Raw genomic sequence first — 14,767 nt, forward strand, 5'->3', positions numbered from 1 at the left:
GAAAAAATGGATATACATTTCTATCTTGAGATGAAAAATACTATTTGTTTTCTATGTTCCGGTCCATTGTTGGGACTTAAATCCCATATGTGTGTATTTTAAACTTAGATCACCAAAAGGATATGCTTATTTCTGCTCATTCTTCTCATTCTAGAGAAATGCAAATAAGAGTTAGAAAAATTGGTATTCACCATCATGCATAAAATGATCCTTTAATTTTCTAGTCCTCCTTTTTTTGCCCCTTGAAATTGCAGATTGTCACATCCTAACTCATTTTGGTATCAGTTTCTTAGGAGCATAGAAATATTTCAAGTTTAAATCACATATTTTTGTTTATATTTTGTATTGAATTGATGATCTATTTTTTTAGTATGCTAGCAGTAAGAAACAGGTTTTTATTTCTGTTCAAATTATTATTATTATATATTGATTAGGGAGAGGAGCCTCTCACAGTTCAAATCTTCCTTGCTAATAAAGACTGGATCTTTGTCTAGTCCAGTGTTGTTTTGCAATATGGGAGGCAGTATAGAAACTGCAGTGAGAAATCACTGAGGAGTTTGATGTTAAATATGTTCACCATAAAAATCCTGATATCTGATAAACTTTGGGTGCTTAAAAATGTCCTTTCATGCTGAAGTTAATATCAGTGAGTTTAGCTTACATATCTCTTTTTTTCAAGCCTCTCCCAGTGCACAGCTAGATTTTTCCCTGCATTATGTAGGAGGCTATCTGAATTAATGCTTCTGCACTTAACAAAACCTCTTGTGCTACATAATTTTGCTGGATAGAAAAAGATGGAATTAGATCTCTTTTGGCAGACTCAGTGCAACCACTCACATATGAGCCGTCCTGCTGTTCCCTCTCTGAAAAGCCATTGTCTCTCTATCATTGTAGACTTATATCTTGGCAAAATTGCATTGCCACAGTGTGATTTCCATGGGCTTTATTTTAAACAGAATTATTTATGCTATTCTTACAAAATCTAAATCATTATGAGAGCCTCTAGAGTGAAGGTTAATTCTGTTGCCAGCAGCTGTAAGTTCGCTCTCCAAAGCTGAAGCTTGTGGTGGCAGTAATTACTGGCCATCCCTGTTCCGATAAATTTGTAAGTGTTTTCCCTTTGATCAAATATGTCAAGCTTTTAATTCTGTATAATCATTGATTGCATGAAGTGCCAGACCATCTTGTTTTAGCATCATTCACATCTGCTGCTATTTTCTAGTCACACAGGTAAAATGCATTGACCTAGCACGTGGTACTCTAACTTCAGCACCTCTATGTGGCAAAATGCCAGCTGCTTCTGAAACGATATTCCCAATCACTTGAAATCCCAAGAGATGGCATGCTAACTGAAATTTTAAAAAAAGGAAAAAAGAAAAAGAAAAAAATCCCACAAAGAAAGAAACCTAAGCAAAACAAACCAAAAAAAATCAACCACCATCCTTTCTAACATCACAGATTTACTGAATTTGCAATGCTAATACTACAGCACCTTTCAGTTTTATCAAAAATACTCTATTGTAGAGAACTGTCATTTAGCTCAGGCTTAATGAATGACTTTGTTCAGGTGGAAATAGTTGTGAAAAATCAGTAATCAGTACCTAACAAAATGCATCCTCTATGTAACACCTTTTTTCCACTGGATATTGAGGAAACATAAAAAACCTGCAATCACCTTTGGTTGCACAGATATATAAGATGAGAGTGCATAATCCATCACAACAAGGATCATAAGGCTTTTGATCTTTCAGTATCCAATAGGTTATGCAGAATACCTGGTTGGGGTTTTTTTACACACAGGAGAACTCCTGGAATAACTGGAACATAACTACTCTAATGACAGGTAAAAAGCAATACATCCAGACTGCAAAACTCTTGGGTTTTTTTAAATGCTAAGTTGTGACAGAAAGTAAATTTTCTTTATTTAATACAGTATCTCACTTATTAGGGTCACCACCTCCATGTCCAGGGGCAATGCATCCCAGCAAAGAGGAAATCAGGCAAAACCACCAAAGCCTGCATGGATGAACAAGGAGCTCCTCAGCAAACAAAACAAGAAAGCCTACCAAGGGTGGAAGGAAGGATCAATATCCTGGGAGGAATACGGGGAAACTGTCTGAGCATCCAAGGATCTGAGATGAGAGAAAATGTGGGCTCTCCAGAATGGAAAATGTAACCTGGTTACCTGGGATATGGAGAAGGCTGAGGTACTCAATGACTTCTTTTCCTCAGTCTTCACTGGCAAGACCTCTAGCCACATTGCTCAAGTCACAGAAGGCAAAGGGAGGGACTGGGATTATGAGGAACTGCCCACTGTAGGGGAAGATCAGGTTCGAGAATGCCTAAGGAATCTGAAGGTGCATAAGTCCATGGAACCTGACGATGTGCATCCTGAAGGAGCTAGTGGATGAGGTGGCCAAGCCACTCTCCATAATATTTGAGATGTTCTGGCATTCTGGTAAAGTCCCCACTGATTGCACCACCACCACCACCACCACCCCACCCCACCCCCCCCTCATTTTTAAAAACTGGTAAATTGAAAACCCAGGGAACTACAAACTGGTGAGTCCTACCTCTGTGCCTGGCAAGATCATGGAGTGAGTGGATCTTCATGGAGACTGTGTTCAGGCACATGGAGAATAAGGAGGTGATTCTTGACAGCCAACATGACTTCACTAAGGGCAAATCATGCCTGACAAATCTGATGGCCTTCTATGATGGAGTAACAGAACTGGGGGACAAGGGCAGAATGACAGACATCATCTTCCTGGACTTGTGTAAGGCATTTGACACTGTTCAGCACAACATCCTTCTCTCTAAATTGGAGAGACATGGATTTGAAGGATGGACCAGTCAGTGGATAAGGAATAGGCTGCATGATCACACTCAAAGAGTTTTGGTCAATGGCTCAATGTCCACACGGAGGTCCTTGACAAGTGGTGCTCCTCGGGGATCAGCAGTGGGACTGACACTGTTCAACATCTTTGTCAGTGACATGGACAGTGGAACAGAGTACATCCTCAGCAAGTTTGCAAATGACACGAAGCTGTGTGGTGAGGTCAACACACTGAAGGGAAGGGATGCCATCCAAAGGGACCCTGACAGACTGGAAAAATGGTCCCATGCAAACTACATGAAGTTCAACAAGGCCAAATGCAAAGTCCTGCACGTGTCTCAGGGCAATCCCAAGCACAATTGCAGGCTGGGCAGAGAATGGATCGAGAGTAGCCCTGAGGAGAAGGACTTGGGGATGCTGGTGGATGGCAAGTTCAACATAAGCTGGTAATATGAGCTAGTAGCTCATAAGGTCAACTGTTTCCTAGGCTGCATCAAGAATAGCGAGGCCAGCAGGTTGAGGGAGGTGATTTTGCCCTTCTACTGTGCTCTCCTGAGACCCCAGCTGGAGTAGTGCTTCCAGCTCTGAGGTCCCCAGTACAGGAAAGACATAGAGCTGTTTGAGCAAGTCCAGAGGAGGACCACAAAAATGATCAGGGGGCTGGAGCACCTCTCCTATAAAGACAGGCTGAGAGAGTTGGTCTTGTTCAGCCTGGAGAAGAGAAGGCTACAAGGAGACCTCATTACAGCCCACCAATGCTTAATTGGATCCTTACAGGAAAGTGGCAGATGGACTCTTCATCAGGGGATGTAGTGATAGGGCAAGAGGGAATGGCTTCAAAATGAAAGAGAGTAGGTTTAGATTAGATGTTAGGAGGAAATTCATTACTACGAGCTTAGTGAGGCCCTGGCACAGGTTGCCCAGAGAACCTGTGGATGCTCCCTCCCTGGAAGTGTTGAAGGCCAGGTTGGATGAGGCTGGTCTAGTGAAGGGTGTTCCTGTCCATGGCAGGGGTGTTGGAACTGGATGATCTTTGAGGTCCCTTCCCACCCAAACCAGTCTGTGATTCTATAATTCTATGATTTCTATATTATATATTTTCAGCTCATATTTCTATAGAAAAAACCACTTAGTCAGCAAACTGAACTTTTAGTTCTGAAAAAAGCATAAATAAGAACCTCTGTTTCACAAGTATTTGTTCTTGCTCTTCATACTGAATAAAGTCATGTAACAAACATTTCCTCTAAATTTTCTCTTTTAAATGAACTGCACATTCTGATATTTTCAGGAAATTTTATATTGCAGTTAAGCACAATAGTGAGGTAGCATCATATAATGATAAACCAAATGGAACCATTTACTATTTATTATCTGCCTATATATATATGAGTTTTAAGCATATGCAAATTCAGAACATGGGAAACTCCTGTAACAGGAACATCCTTCCACCATTTCGATAAAATCTGTACTCCTACAGCTATGAACATTTTGTATTCTTGGTACACCATTGAACATTTTGTATTCTTGGTACACTCTTGCAACTCTTCAAGCCCAAAGTGTTAAGATGAGGTAGGTTTATATGAGGGGGTTATGTTTGTTCTGAATTGTATAAATTCACCTTCAGAAATCTGCACTTTGTAACTTAAAAGCACAATATTTAGACTTGAAGCTGCAAACTGTTAAGTTCAGATGGGAGGTTCTGCATGTCATTTTTTCCTGTAAGGAGGGAAAATTGCTAGGGCCTACATCTAGCAGAGTTGTGTATCTTTCAGCCACATCCAGTAAGGTTGTCTTGATTATTGATGAGGGTAGTTAATGTTTCACAAGAACCTGGGAGGGACAACTAGGACACCTGACCCAAACTACCCAAAAGGGTATTCAATACCATGACATCATACTCCAGATATAAGGGCAGGAACAGAGAAAGAAGGAAACAGAGCTGTCCAAGGAGGAGCAGCCACTACTTGTGAAGAGGAATGGGTGGGCCTTGGGGTCCAGGGGTGAGCAAATTACATTGTACATCATCCACTTTGTATATTCTAAGTATTGTTATTTTCCTCTTCCTTTTCTGTCCTAGTCATTATCCCAACACACAATTTTTACCTTTTATTTCCAATTGTCCTCCCCATCCCACCGCAAGTTGAGGAAGGGGGCAGCATGCACCCACATTGATGCTCAGCTGCTGTTTGTGGCTGAACAAATACATGCTTCATTTTATAGTGACTTCTAAGACTGTAGCATGAATTTAGCAATAGACCTGATCTTTAAGAAGGATTATTTACTGTACATGACAAGTTTAGAAGTTCAGCCATTTTTCAATAGTCTGAATGATAAAACACGGTGATATTTTTGAGATGAAAGTTTATCACTGCAAAGGTTTTAACACAAAAAGATCTTCTAAAAATGACAAAAAAGAAAAAGAACAGAAAAATACATTTACAAGAGGATAGGTATTAACAAATAAAATTTCCAAACATATGTTATGCATCAGAAAGCTTTTATACATTTGGAATGTGTTGTCATTTGGATTTGTTTTGCTTTGTTTGTTTTGGGGTTGGTTTTTTTGCTACTCCAGTAGAACAAAGAGACTTGAATTCCCTTCCTGTTACCACACTGCACAGAAGGAATAATTCTAAATAAAGTAGCAGTGTACATCAGAAAAGATTTACCAATGACAATAGATGTGGATTAAACTCAGACAAACATTTTAATCTTTTTAAATAATGGCCCTTCTTTTGGTCTAAATGGTCTTTGTGTAATCCCTAGTTTTCAGAGTTTAATTCCTTGATAACTGAAGGAATGAGATACGTGATATTTAGCCATTCCAAATGTCATCCTAGTAGGGGAGCACCCAATTACTTTAATTGTAGGCAGGAGCTATCTAGCTTTTCACTGGCTGCTGTAAACATTTTCCAAGACATTTTGAACCCTCCCATATCTCCCAGAAGTGGTTATAACTACAATTTGAAAATAGGTATATTCCATACTGTGACTTGAACCATTCAAAATATACCATATATGAATCAGGACATGGAGGTTTACACTGAAATGTACATTTTTATGAAGGATTCGGTTTCCTGAAAAAGCTTCAGTTTCCTCTTTGCGGATGTGGACAATGTTAAACAGCCGTATCGCAGGTATTAGACACCAATTCTTTTTATATGCAATGGAAATGAACAGACACACATAATCATCTTTCACTTCATCTTAAAATTCCTTCATCTTAAAAAATGCCAGAGGAATCATATCCTGAGAGGACTTCTCCATCTGCTCAAAAAAATGATTTTATGATAGACTACCTCAGCTATATGTGTCTAAATGGTAGACACCAACATCAACCCTAAATGTCTTTCTCAATTTTACACACAGATGGAAACATCCTAAGGCAAGTAAATCTTTCAAAGGTATTTTACTCTTTGAAAACAGGGGGAGTTCCCTGTCATTCCAGGTAAACTTGAATTACCTAGCAGTTCAGAAATTAAGCCCATAGAAAGTTTAATATTAGATATTAAAATGACATGTGTTTGAAAGTCTTTGGAAGCTTATAAATGTGATTATAAAAGTGTTTAAGGTTTTTTGTCTTCTTGCGTTTTTTTACTGTTGTAAATCCACAAATCAACAGATATTTTCTATTTCAAGTAAAAGAAATTTTCATCTGCATTGCTTGAGTTTATCAAGTAATTTTCATCACATCTCTAATGGAAGGTTTTAAAATACTTGATATTTAACTAATGTTTTCTCTGGTAAATTTATTTAAAAAAAAAACCCATTATACGTGTGATTTTAAAATTAACAAACACCAACACTTCTGCTTCCTGTGAGTTCTAGAACTAAAGCTGCAGTTTTATTTAAGAATGAGAGGATGCTACTTATTATGAAAAATACAAAAACCCCAAGTTTTTATAATCAATTTTCCTTCAGAAAAACCTGTCTTCTTTTATGTAAGCAAAAAACTTTCTTTCAATGAAATAACAATTCAGCGCTTTTCTACAGTGTTGTTATTTGGGGAATTTAAAATATTAGTAAATTATAAATGATAACATTTACCTCAATGCACTAGTTACAAAACCACATATAATACTGCAATGAGCTTCATTAAGAAGATGCCTACAGTTATTTGTACAAGCTTTCTTTAGCCATAACAGTTCATGACAGTACATGCATATAAACTTCTTGTGTACTTAGTTATTTGTTCAGCAGTGAGCTAAATCAGGGAGAAATACTGCAATTATAAAAATATCTTCTCAATTCATTTATTTAAAAAATACAAGCAGACAAATGTTTTTCTTTCATTCTTAATCTCAATGATCTCTGTAAACATAGGCTGAAACATTGCTCCTTAAAAATGGGAGAGATGATCTAATACATGTTATCCTACAGTTCACTTCTGCTGAGGAGAGATTGCCACTACAAAATTAAGAGACTGTGCTTTAAGCTTACAGGGTTTTCCCACTGAATTCTTTCAAGAAATGGATCTGCATTTCAGGAGATCACATGAACTCTCATGTGCAGCCTACGGGTTCAGTTGTGCTGCAGAGCTTGCCTACATGAGGCACATAGTACAAAGTAAAGTAGGCTGTGAGCTTCTCAGCTAATTCCTCATGTGTACGCAAAGAAGACTTTTGTGAGGAGTAACTTTCTCACCTTCAAGGAAGGAAATTAATATACTTCAAATGGCTGTACACAGACACTATCAGTAACTTAGGATAGCCTAAATTCAGATCTAATCTAACTGCCTTGTACACAGTGTACTGCATCACAAGGAGGAGTGAAAATTTCGCTTTGTCATTATTACTCAAAAGATCCAAGATCATCAAAAGTATGATCAGTTACAGCAGTTACAGCTGCTTCCTAGAACAAGTGGACTCTAAACTGGGCCAAGACAAGAGCCAATGTGGAGACTACACCAAATTGTCACCAGCAGAGGCCAGCAGCAGTAAACTACTGCCCTATACAAGAGATGTATAGGAAAAGACCTGTGGCTCCTGTAGGTATCCCTTGGAGGAAGTGGTTACCAAAAAGAGACTTTCAGGGCAGTAAGGAAACTGTGGAGGGAAATTAGCAGTTTCCAAGGCACCATACAAGAAAGAGTGCATACGTAAAAGATGAAGAGAACCTTTTAAAGTGAGATAAAAACAGCTCACACAAACACACTTGCTTGATGTTACTTTGGAAGTACTAATGATTGAAAGGGTATGTGTACAGCAAAGAGCAGAAAAGATTTTGATTACTTCAACTGAAACCATTGCAGCTTCTCTATCTGAACCTTTACCAGTAATCACTAATCTACATCAGTATAAGATGCAACATAATGCTGAAGGCATTGCTATTCACAAGAACTGATGTTGTGACGATAAGGAACAAATAAATAAACTGCCAGCTACCACCCTAATGAAAGCTATCACTCAGAATACAAGAAGCTGAGAAAGCACAGCCTGGTTGGCCAAAGGGATATTCTCTACCAGATAACATCATGCTCTGTATGTAACTGGGGAAGCTAGAGAGAAGGCAGATTCTCTGCTCAGAAACAGACTGGGCACTGGTATTCATTTTTTTCCTGCATGTGGTGAGTAATTGCATTTGTGCATCACTTCCTTTATTAGTATTTTAAAATCATTGCTATTATTACTATTATTATTTTGTTGATATTATTGTTGTTCTTATTGTTGTTAATGATATTGCTATCTGTGTTATTCTATTAAACTGTCTTTCAACCAACAAGGCTTATTTTTCCATTCTTCTCTTCATTGGTGTTCAGTTACCAGCTGCAGTTAAACAACAGAACATATTCATTAGGCTCTACTTGCTAGTTAAAAACTTAATGAATGATAAAGTTAAGGTTAGCAATAGGATTTTCTTCCATACCAGGATATTAAATATTAGTGGGCTCAATTAAAAAAAAAATCTAAAAAAAAAAAACAAATCAAAGAGAAAGTGTGCAGGCTTCTGCAACAGACTAATTCTTTCTTTTTGTCAGAACTTCATATATACATAAAAGACATATGCTTGTTCTACTTTTAAAGGTTATCAACTACAGGCTGCTCTATCTATCTGACAAGTTACATTTTCTTAATATTATTGCTGTTGAATTAGCATTGGAAAATCAGTAGAATGGGACTTAAAAATAGGGAGCTAGCTGAAAAAGTGCATGTGTTCTTTTATCTTTAGGTGGTTATATCAATTACACTACTGATACATATTTTTTTGATGTGCAAGTCTGGATGACATTACTATTTTAATTTTGGGGAAATATTTAACCTTAAGATAAAGGCAGCAACAGGGATGTATTCCAACCCCTATCATTCTGTGATTCTGTCATTTATTCTGATTGTCTCAAATGGAACTGTTAGAAAAAGTGAGCTTCTTTCTACTTGATATAAACAGGAATAAGCTAGAAAGAATTCAAGCTCTGAGAATGGGATTTGTGGGGGGTGTGGGAGTCTGGGAAGATGGAAGTTATTAAAGTTATTATTGATGTTATTATTATTTTTTTCTCCATATCCAAATAGAATCTTTGAACTCACATGTGTTTTAGTCTAGGTCTCATTTTACAGTTTACTCCAAACTTCTGAGTTATAAATGCATATTTTATCTTTCAAGCAATTAAATGTGATACTGGAGACATTTGTTCACATTTTTGAAATCTAGTTACACCCATCTTCCTATAGAGGCCTAGCTATGGACAGTGCTCTACTTCTTTATCCACATTCAGTCAAGAAAACAAAACCAGAACACAACTGAACAGCTTATAAAACAATTGAAAAGTTCCTGTTGGATAAAGAATGAAGTCTGAGGATCCATATAAATTTCCTTAGGGGTGACAAAAATATATCAAGTATATTTGCTTTAGAAAGTCAATTTACAAAAAAATACCAAACACGTTGAATGAAAATGCACCTTAAAGGCAGAATAACAACTTGTTTGGCAGGTGTTCTTCTTTCAATATACATATTGGAATCTCTCATGTAATTGTAAATTTTTCCACACCACGCAGCATAGTTTTATGGTATCTGATGAAAAGTTAATTGTTTGTGTATGTTATACCTTTTTAAATGCAATCAGAAAGCCTTTGTTCTGTCAATGAAGATAAAATGATAAAACTAACATCCCAGCAGTGAAAATTGGCTAGTAAAACTACTGAAAGCTTATCTGATTGAAGAAAATTTCTCATTTTCAGTTCAGTAGAGAACTGGCTCTAAACTGATGGACCTCACATTTTCTTATGCTTCTTATATGTTGAACAACAGAAGATAAACCCATCTTTGGTGAAGAAAATGCTTAAATGCTATCCTTTTCAATGACTGTGGAGGTGACTGACTATCAGTCATCAGAACAGCCCAGGAGTTTATTTCACCTCCTTCCTTGGCTGCAAAAGAGAAGCATCAAATGCCTAGCTTCTGCTGCAGCTTGTTCAGCAGCTGTCACTGTGCTCCAGATGCAGAAGTGGGGTTAAAAATCAAGACTCCCTAGGCACAGGCAGTTTTGAATTTTTTGGATGCAAGCTGAAGAATCATTTCCCCACAGCTAGATAAAAGTATTCCAAGGACTGATTCCATGCAATTAGTGTGGTGAAAACAGCAAGTTACTGTAGAAACCATAAGGAAAGCAGGCACCTATTTTGTCCCCAAATACTTTAATATATAGTCACAAAGCTTATCCACTATCCCACTTCTAACACTGTCCAATCTATTTATTGTTTGGAATAGAATATTGTATTAAAAAGAGTTGAAAATTTTGTGGAAGCAATATATACACCACAAAAATTTATAAAGTACATTTACTGGAGTAATAACAACACCTTTCTACACTAGAACTACTCTAGGTCTTCAAGGGACAAAGAAGTAATTTACTTTAGCAAAATTTGATTTATAGAAAATGCAATTAAAGCATTATTTCAAGATGGGTATTTCTCTTAATTACGAGATGCGTTCACCGGCATGTAAAATATTTTTTTCCCAAATAATTAAAACTGATTCTTAAAATGTTTTGTAATGAATAGTGACACACTAACAGTGCACAGTTAACATAGATTATTTGAAAATTGAATCTAAATGTACTGTAATTCACATTCATTAAAAGGCTAGACATTTTTCAAGTGAATGATACTGTTCTATAAAAATCAATTCACTGTACAACAGTAACATTTTGCAAACCTGCAGTTAAAATGCAGTCATTTAAATGGGAGGAACACCAATTCAGCATTAATAATTCCATTAACCCAACGTCTATTTGTATTAAAAAATAAATTTAAAAATCTACCCTGCATTTGTGAGACAGTACAGGGTATCTTTAGACTCAGTAATTGTTGGTTAGTCATGAAGAGACAGATTATTATACATAACAAATTTAAAACATACAGTTGGAACTGGAAAATGGAAATGACTTGCAGAAACATTTTTATCTTCCATCTATAGGTTTTGGTCCCAGTATTGAATAATTGATCTAAATTACTGGTTTCCTTTCAGTTTATTATCTTAATGCAGGCTATCAGATGATTTATAAGACATAACAGTATGTAATACTATAATTAACATTATACTTTTACTGAAAACACAACCTGACATATGCTATTTACACATTTTCAGTTTGGGAGATTTCTTAAGTCATTTTGATTTACTGAAGTGACTTTTGCTTGGCTTTTTAATATTAAACACCAAAAGACAAAATTTAAAAAATTGGAAATTTATTATTTTAACTAGCTGAATTCTACCTTTTATTAAGAATAATCTGGGCTTCTGTAGTGGAACCTCCATTCAGCTGCATAGAAGAGTGTGAAACTTCAGATATTTCTCATTCCAGAATTGGTGATTATGATTTTTTTTCTTTAAATGGTTTATCTCTTAATTCTCAAAAAGCTAAAATAGGTCATTTGGACCATATTAAACCTTTCAAAGTTTGGTTGTTTTGGGTTGGGTTTTTTTTTGCAATAGTCTAACGTTCCCCTTCTCAGTTTCCCGGTATTTGATATAGAAATTTGGCAGGGGAGTAACAGCAGTACAAGAGATATATCTACCTCCACCTGTAAACAGACTATCCCATTTCAGTACAGTTACAAGGCTTTTAAAAGTTGCAGTTTTCACTAAAATATTTGCCCTTTAAATCCATGTTGAAGCATGACAGGCCACAATCATTCTATCTGAACCAGGTTAGCTAGACTGGTGATTGAAAACCACACACAGATGTAGCTGTAGAAACCCACAATGTCAAGTTATTTTGCACTTCTGGTTTACAAGACTGTGCATCAACAAGATACGCTGCATAAGGCAGCAGAAATGTCCCAGTATTTGTTACATGTGATGGATTTTTCTATTTTAAGTGTGAGCTATATAAACTTGCTTCAGCATCAGGTGTTTTTTGGACAAATGGTGCCCATAGTTCTCAATAAACATTGTCAAGTCCGGTTTCATCTGGATGTTAGGGCACTTCAAAAGATTCCTGATGCATAGTCCATTCTGCAGTGCCACAACAGTGAAAGACTGATATGGAACTTTTCCATATGTTACTTCATGCAGACATATGACTTTCTAAGGCCATTATTTCTTGGGGAAAAAAATTAAATTTGTTACCACATCCCACCCCTGGTATCATTTTGGTTTCCTAGTGAAGTAATTTCCTATCTATGTTTTAATATTTTTAGCTGTCCAGATAATTATTTCAAGAAAACTTCAGCTAGACTTCGGGTAGATAAAACACAAGTTTCAGCCTGATTGAAGACTTCACTGTAAACAGAGAAGCACTTAATATTTCATTCCAAGTTACCTGCAATTATGACAGTGGGTGACAACAACAGAGGTGGCTTCACACCTGCTCAAAGCCATAAAGACAAACCAAGAACACTTATGTCAAGAACTCTTAAGAAGAAGCTAAAAAAACATATCCTGCTTGTGAAAAAGCAGCACTGTATTGTTTATGGGCTTTAGGAAAGTGAAGAAACTATCTTTGAGTATATAGATTCAAACTGCATAGAGATCATAGCTCTTTGATGACACTGTTAGCAATAAAAGGATTCAGATGAGCAGGAATGCAAATTGCCCGATGATCAGTGAGAATACTTCCATTTATGAATGACATAGAATATAGACCAGAAGCTGAAAATGTGATGGCTGACTGCTTATCTCATCTGCCCTTATCTCTACCAGATGCCCAGATAAATGATGATATAGAGTAGTAGCACAGATTACAAGCATACTTGCTGCAGTGCAGGAGAGTAATTTTAAACTACGCTTTATCACATCTCATTCATCAGAAAATTATGAGATTTCCTGACAACAAGGTGGCCTAACAAAGCCAAAGATCTTGATTAATTTCAAGAATGTATCCTGCTATACTACCAAATCAACTTTTCTTACACAATAACCATGTAAGACTTTATCACTGGTTTTGTTTTGGTTTTGGTTTTGTTTTTTTTCCAATGGATACAGTTGTTTCATGACAGCATCAAGAACAAAACAGTAGCTCTGCTGGTGGCCAGAAGTACATGTTAAAGTTGGCCTACACTTGAAGCCAGTCTTGTGGTAAATATGCATTCATTTATATGCTATCATCACAATCTCTTCTTACATTTTAAGCATTGTTAGAAAATTTTTGATTGATATTCAAGGCCCATTTGGTCACATACCAATGTACTTGCTATCCTACTGCCTTCGTAGATTATAGGAAAAAATGTTTATATATTGAATTCTAGTCACATCTTCTCTTAAAATCAACCACCCACCTATTATTTTCAGCATGCAACAAACAACCTCATTTTTTCCAAATATCTTCAAAATCTTTTTTTCTCAGAAGAAAAAGATCTTATATACAGCCAATGAAGAACATTCTGCCTTCGAGACAACAGAGAGATTGAATGCCTCAATAAAACTTCGAAAAAGATTCCTTACCAGGAAGAAAAAGCTTAAAAATTCTTTCCTATCAACTTCCTACAAAGTTACAAGGTTACATGTCATCCAGCAATTCAAAGAACACCTGCTGATTTACTGCATGGGTGGAGAATGCATATGAAGCAAAATGTTAAATGTTAGTCAGTTACTGTTTTCTTAACCTGAAAGGTCACAATCAGATACAAGTCATAGCCCAAAAGAAACAGCAACAATTTGAAATATACACAGATTGGCAGCAAAGACCTTGACATATGAATTTGTGGAAGTACGACAATCCACAAAGACTCCAGAAGTAAGATGTCACAGAGCGTTTCTCTACTGTCAGTTTGAATGCTCCTTGTTCATTCCACTGCAACAGGAAATAAGGATGGGTAAAAACTAAACTATTTGTCCCTTCTCCTGATTCAGATCTCCAAAAGTATTCTTGCTAGCTTTCTACTCTCAAAGATCCTCCTGTCTCAGCTTTCATCATTCTCTTCACACTATTCTATGGCAGCCTGTGAGGCAGTGTTTTTTTTTTTTTTTGTCTGTGTGGTAAGGAGATATTAATTCTTAAAATTACTAACACATGGGGTTTTTTTGTAGCTTGAGCCATGCTGGAGCTGGAGTGATAGAGGGAGGCCATTTGTGGCTGCAAGAGCATGGACACATAGAGGAACACGGAATTATGACTTCATATTTTGGGACTCAAAATCACAGAATCACTGAATCACAGAACCATTAAGGAAGAGACCTCCAAGATCATCTAGTCCAATTGTCCCCCTACCACCTATATTTCTAGCTAAACCACGTCCCTAAGTACCTCATCCAATCTTTCCTTGGAGACCTTGAGGGATGGTGACTCCACCACCTCCCTGGGCAACCCATTCCAATGCTTAACCACTTTTTTCTGAGAAGAAATTTCTCCTAATTTCTAACCTGAACCTCCCATGGCCAAACTTTCAGCCATTTCCCCTTGTTCTATCCCTACTTATCTGTGAGAAGAGGCTGACCCCCAGCTCACCACAACTTCCTTTCAGGTAGTTGTAGAGAGCAATAAGGTCTCCCCTGA

This window comes from Gallinula chloropus (assembly GCF_964237585.1).
Source record: "Gallinula chloropus genome assembly, chromosome: 1".
In the NCBI taxonomy this organism is placed as follows: domain Eukaryota; kingdom Metazoa; phylum Chordata; class Aves; order Gruiformes; family Rallidae; genus Gallinula; species Gallinula chloropus.